This window comes from Phaseolus vulgaris, chromosome 5 (assembly GCF_000499845.2).
Source record: "Phaseolus vulgaris cultivar G19833 chromosome 5, P. vulgaris v2.0, whole genome shotgun sequence".
In the NCBI taxonomy this organism is placed as follows: domain Eukaryota; kingdom Viridiplantae; phylum Streptophyta; class Magnoliopsida; order Fabales; family Fabaceae; genus Phaseolus; species Phaseolus vulgaris.
This window is the reverse complement of record NC_023755.2, coordinates 11,727,735-11,735,009: the sequence shown is the minus strand read 5'-3', so window position 1 is coordinate 11,735,009 and position 7,275 is coordinate 11,727,735.

Below are 7,275 nucleotides of genomic sequence, written 5' to 3'. Positions count from 1 at the left end.
CAAAAGAAAGCTCAAGAGATAGCTTTGAAGAATGTTACCCTGCACGTACCCTCTCATTTGGGGTATCGAAAACTTGAGCAATCACTGATGGTGGAAAAGAGCAATCTAAACAGGGGACGTCGTTTGAGAATGTGGAAACAAGGTCACTTCTCCCCCATCACCACCTTTTTGCCATGTAAAATGGAAGAGAGCCCGAATTAAAAAGTCGGGTGCACCAAGTTTTGAGCAATCTGAGGTTATCATTGAAAAAATTGTAAGTTATTTTTAGTTATTTTCATTTATTTTAAAGCATTAATTATATTAAAAACTTATATTATTTTTGTCTCTTGCAGGATTCCTTGGAATCCGACGATAATTTTATTGCTAATGGTCATCACGATATCCTGGTTGAAGCAATTGGACGACCTGAGCACTGTGGTCGTGTCCGTGCAGCTGGACAAGGGGCTGGAATAAAACTATATTTTGGAGTTTCATAATGACAGTCATCCTCTTCCTCCAAGAGAGCGAAACTGAAATGAAGACTAAGATACGTGAAGAATTAATGGAGGAGATGAGAAAGGAGACTGATCTAATGCTGCTAGAGATGAGAAAGAAGAATAATCGAATGCGACAAGAGTTTCTATCACAACAACTTTGTGTTGAGTCGATTCAACCCCTTGTTAGTCCTACTCCCAAGAGCACAAAGGGGAGTTGTGCGACTCCTACAACATCAGGGGATGATATCATTGGGCATACGAGGGAATGTGAGCTATTGGTAGCGGTCGACAAGCTTCCTCGGGTGGTGGCCCTTGGAAAAGTCTATGAAGAGGCCACAACCTTACATAACGTTCCTCTCTCCCCTGATGTGGCGAAGGTAACAGTTGAAAAAGTACGAGTACTTGATATTCGTGTTCCACTACCTTCAGATGAGGTAACCACTGTGGCTGATGCATTTCAGACATTTGTTGCATGGCCCAGACACCTCATTCGATTTATGCCACAACCTCATGTAATAATTTCATTTCATTATATTAATTTTTATTTATATTTATATATTACATATAATTTAATACAAATGTTCTTTATCTTGTAGAAACCTCTTCAAAAACCAAGTCCAGAGAAGAAGCGTGAGGTTCCAGTTGACGATCCTATAGCTTCCTTAGGTCTAATTGCTAGTCATATTGGTAATCAACCTTTTGAAGTTCCGTGGGATGATACGTTTTTTCAAATAAACACTGAACTGCCACAGATGATGTACAACACATATTTATTAGAATTTGTAGCTGGGAATCAGGAGCTCAATATAAATATAATTCAATTTTTTATGATGTAAGTATCTTTACCTATTTTTCAATTTACTTTATGTTAAACTATTATTGATTATGCTTTAACTAATAACTTGTAGGTTTTTGCATGGAGTCTGTCTCACTGAGGAGAAGGAAAATGTGTATGGATTCTTAGATCTTGCATATATTAATCCTGTTGGACCAAGGTCATATGAGACCCAAACATACATCACTAACATCCTGGAAAAAAGAGGGAAAACAAATTTATTTATGCCCTTATATTAATGAGTAAGTTTAATTATATGTCATCAATTATTACTATTTCATGTTTTAAATATTTACTAACTGTTTTCATGGATGATATAGGCATCATTGACAGTTACTTGTCTTATCAATGGTTGATAAGACTGTTGTGTGGTTTTGTTCCCTACACAAGAAGATACCCACAAATTTTAAGAATATCATTGATACGTAAGTACACTATAAACTTTACTTTGTATGTTACTAATTAACCATCTACTAACGAGGTTTTTTGTATTAACTAGTTCATGGCGTAGATATAACATCCTAAAAAGTCGATCCAGTTCAAATATTTGAACTGGATAAGAATAAATGTTTGTAATTTTTTTTTCTTTCTCTTATCATTGTTTATCAATATACTAACTTTTACTTTTTATTGAATTATAGTGTAATAAATAACCTAGAAGCTATGAGTGTGGCTATTACATTATGCAATGGATGATTACTATTGTAAGGTTAGGTGTTAAAACTGGTTGGAAAGAGGTAACATGATATGTTAAATCATTTTTATAATTCTTGAACATATATGTATCTTAAAACTAATTTATGTCAACTATATTTTGCAATGCAGTTATTCACGGAAGAAACACCAATGAATTCGGAAGCCATGTCATATGTGAGACATTCTTGGTCCACATATTTCATAAATTTTTATAACTCTAGGATAATTGATCAATAGTGTAGGGATTATATGTAATTTGATTACTTGTTTGTAATGTACATTTTGATTCTCTGAATTTATCTCTATATTTATGTATTTGTCTGGCTAGGTACATTTTAATCAATATACATGTTAATTTATATGGGTTTGGGACAAAACAGATTGCACTAAAAAAAAAAAGCCATTATTTACAAGTGTGGTTATTTACCAAGGCCGCATTTGTAAATCAAGCGCATGATTTACAAATGCGGCTATTACCAAAGTCGCCTTCGTAAATGTGATTTACAAATGCGGCTTTGGTAATATCTGCATTTGTAAACCCTAAACCATGTCACCTCATTCAGAAGCATATACAAATGCGGCTACCTGAAATAGCCACACTTATAAAAAGTATTTACAAATGCGGCTATATAGCCACATTTGTATTTCTTTGATTTACGAATGCATGCTGATCAAAAAGTATTTACAAATGCGGCTATATAGCCACATTTGTAAATGTAAAATAACCGCCCTTGTTTAGCATTTTTGCACTAGTGATGATTCCCCCCGAAATTAGCCATAAAAATTGAACAAAGAGAACAAACAATTAGTGAAAGAAAAGTTAATAACTCTTTCCTCACCTGTGTCACTCTTTTGTGTGGCAAAGAAGAGAATTGAACAAAGCACTCAAAAAGAAATTTCTCTCAACAAAGGTCTATCTCGGTGGTGCAAGCCCTCAAATGAAAAAGAACAAAGCCCTTAACACTTGATCTCAAAAGAACCAAAACAAAACTAAAGAATTTTTAAAAGACAAACAAGAAAAGCTCAAAACAAAGAAGCTAAACCAAGTTAGGAAAAAGATTATGACACAACTTTTAAAGAAAGACAAGCAAGAAAAAAGCACACAAAAAGACTCTAACATACTTACTTAACCTTTAACAATGAAGTTTTACTCTTTCTAGAAATTGTAAAAGCAAAAGGATCAAATTCCACAATGTTGAAATCAATTTGCCAAATAAAATGAATCCACTTTTTAGAAATGTTGAGTCTTGCAAAAGAAGTTTGGGCAACTTGTCCTTTCCTTTTTTTGTATCCTTGTTTAGGGTTTTTGGAAATAAGATATCCATAATTCTTGTCATGTATATTTTTATTCATTTCTATTTTTTTTTCACAAAAAAGAAAAGTTTGGGATTCAAATTAAATGAACACTTGAAATCTATGTTTGGAATTAAAATCTACTTCCACTTAAACAAATTTCTAGTTACTTTTTAACCTTCACAATTAAAAGCAAAATAAGTAGAAGCAAAATAAGGACTCTTAGAAACACTAAGAACAAACAAAAAAAAGAGGTAAGAACAAAAACTGGACATAAAATAACATTCAAAAGCGAATTGAAAGTTATTGAATAAAGAGAATGCCGAATTGAAAAAGCAAAAAAGTTAACGCTGAATTGAAATTTGCTTGAATGTAAAGGAAAGAATTAAAAGGTGCAAGAAAAGTAAAGTGCCAAATCAACTCAAAGCAAATATGCTAAAAAAACCAAAGCTCTGATAACCATATGATGTGAGTTGATTTTAGATTTATCCATTTTAGATATGACACTTTACTTAGAATTGATATTTTTATCAATTATATGGTGAGAACCCAAAAAAGATCCCCACTGGACATGAACTTAACGAAGTGGTTAAGTAAGTGTGAAGGTTCACTTCTAGAGGGCAAAGGAAAAATACTTGGTGATTGATGATGAAGGGAGGACATTAAATGAACATGGAAGGAAACATAAAAGCATGATGGAAACCGAATTGACAATGGAGGAAAATAAGAACATAAGAACACAAAGATAAATGGAGTAATTAAAAAATGGAAGAGATGAAGGAAGGAAATGCTTATGTGGTGGAAGAAAGTTGATCACGCCATTTGGAGTGTAGATTTCCTCCAAGATAAGTGTTGATGGCCGCCACTTGAGAGCTCTCCAATCACTCAATATGAGACCTAATGCTAAGAGGAAACAAGCCTCACAAACACCTCACACAATTTGTGCAGAGTAACTTTTCTATTCAAATTCAACATGAGAAATACTAGGAGTATGACACCCTATTTATAGGAATGAGTGGCTTGGAAAACAAGAAGAGCAAGGGTAGGATGGGAAGGACAAAAAGGGGCGGCCTAGGTCATTGACTTAAGTCAAAACCGCACCTAAAGCTCATTCTTCTAGAAACTAGGTCAACTTCCTAAACCTAGATGCCTTGTCTTGAAAAAGTGGGCTTGAAAAATCAAGCCCATTTTTCTATAAGCACTCCTCTTTATGCTAAAGGCACCTATTATTTGTCTATCTTGCTATCTGGACCCCTCTAGTGAGCCCAATTTATTTACAACTTGTTTTATTCTTAAGAAGACCAGAAGGAAGAACAATTGATGTTTTTGTCTTTGCCCATTTCTTCTTCCGGTGAGGTCTGCTAGATCCTTCGTGGGCTTTTTACTTGAAAGTTGAGATGACTTCTCATAGTGTGGATGGTAATGTGATTCCTTGGTCATCTCCTTGTTGCCTTGAATTGTATCATTAGCTGTGATTAGGGTACGATATAAGCCACTATTTTGCTTTGCTAGCTAGTAAGAAAGGAATAATTTTGGATACACTGGTTCCATGTCCCTTTCTTCAAATCCCATGGTACCAATCAATTGATAGAAAATGGATAAATGAGTGTAAGGATTCTCATGATCCATTCCTGTGAATTGATGACTAATGACTAAGTTAAATATGTCGTCTGCAACTCCAATAATCTAGTTGTAATGGACATAACTATGCTTAAGAAATATCCTGGTACTTATTGTATGACATAGTTGTCCAATGTCCTTCTTAGAGGATTGACAATTCCTCCTCTTTCAATGTTTCTATTTTTAGTCATATCTTCAATGATCCTTTTTCCAAATTTCTTTTAATTTGTTTGAGCTTCTTTCTTTTAAATCTTAAGAGTTTCTAAATATCTTGCTTAAACAACATATTTTATGAAAAGGACTTGCCTCTTGCTGGCATGAAAGTGCAATCAAAGGGATTTTTTTTCTCAAAATGAAAATAAAATTAAGCAAACTAAAATCAAAGAAATGTTACTCTAATCTAGAAAAGCGAAAGCGAAATGTTACTCTATAGTTAGATGTTAGTTATGCAAAATTTACAAGTTGTAGTTCTTCAAAATAAAAGACAAAAATACATGATAACAATTAATTCCCCAACAATAGAGCCAAAAATCTTGGTGAGTGGGATATGTAAATCAATGGCAAGCTGAGAGCAATACTTGGTGTAAATCAAATAAGCTCAAATAATTTCCACTCTTTTATTCAACATGAGGACCAAGTCAATTGTAGTATAGTTTAGGGTTGTTGTATCCACAGGGAATTAATGATATCACAATATATTTTATCTTTTATAGTGACGTGAAACGTGAACTAGAGATGATTTTCATATATAATAATGATAATAATAATAGTAATGTTAATAATAATAATAATAATATCGTAATAAATATTTAGATCTAAGAGGTGAAGTGTTAGATCAATCAATTAAATAGAGAGATATCAATATAACACAGATGTTGGAATTGCAATAACCATGTTACTTTCATTTGTTATTGATATTCATATATGCAATGTTTTATTCAAGATCTTTGTTGTTTTTTTTAAACCAAGTTGATTCCTCACTAAAGGTTGTCTAGAGCAGTAAGCCATTGTTATGGTTCTACCTCTGCATTAAGATGGAACAGTTCGCCATGGTCTCAACTTCTAGCTTTGCGACTGTTGAGTCCTATGGCTGAATCGGGTTAAAAAACGTGAATTCACCTTCCAGTCTTATTCATGCCTTGTAGACAATCAAAAGTTGGTCATCACCGTTTAGTATTAAGCATATTATCATACCTAAGGAAATCGAATACAAAAAGAGAAACATGCATCTATAAACAACAATAACTCTAGAAATATTACAGTCTCATCTAATCCCAACAAAGTATATTTGCAACTCATAGTAAGATCTTACAGTATAACACAAGATGATAAGCTAAATTACAACAAGGATCCTTTTTATGTTGTGGCCATCTTGGTTTTAGGGATTGATCTTCACTTCTTCTAAGGCTCTGACCTACTTGAGATGATTGGATTCTGAAGCTCAGAGTCTCTGAGCCTGAATCATAAGAACCTTTCTATCTAAGCCTCTCTAAGGATATCCTTCTAACCATCCTAATGCCTCTTAATGTCTTGAGGTCTCTCGATGCACTCTTTCTTGATGGACTCCTTCTTGATGCTTTGGATGTTAGCACAAGGTCCCTATGTATAGATTTTAGAATTAGGATTCAAATGGATCATCGGGATTGGCGATTAGCTCAATGCAAGCCAATCCGCTTGCCTTTATTTATCCTTAAGCAATCATTTTTGGCTTTTATCCTTAATCTTTGGGCTTTTGATGATTCCAAAGTCAGAGATTTGTCAAGGATTAACTTCAGATCCTTCCAATCTCTTCCAAATCTTGGTTGAGTTAAGGTTGGATTGAACTTAGTCCCAATTGTGGTATTCTTAGGCTTGAGTCCTTCCTGAGCGAATTTGAGCTTTCTTCATAGTTAAGTACTTGATTCGCTCATCCCTTTGTTATCCATTCAACGCTTCTTTCTTTGGAATCTTTCGTTGTTCTAGCCTCAAATTACTTAGTGGATGGAGATGCGCTCAACATTTTCATATTTTTCATGCTGCTGAGCTTTCTCCCTGCGCTGGGAGAATTGGCTTTTTATGCTCATCCTTGATTACAATTTTTTTTTTCTGCACTTTTCTACACAATCTTCCTTGGTTTCCTTCTTTTCTTCATATTCTTCATGTGCATCTTGAGTTGAAGTGTTTTGGCATACTCCTTGATGATAATTATGGTCATTCTTTCTATTTTACATGCCTTTTTAGCTATGAATTCGGCTATGATTGTACACTTATCAGTCGCTTATAGTGTGTCGGAAACACAAAATAAAAAACTCAAAAAATCGTCGCCTATACCCTTTTTTGAGTTTTTTTATTTTGTGTTTCAAACACGCTATATTT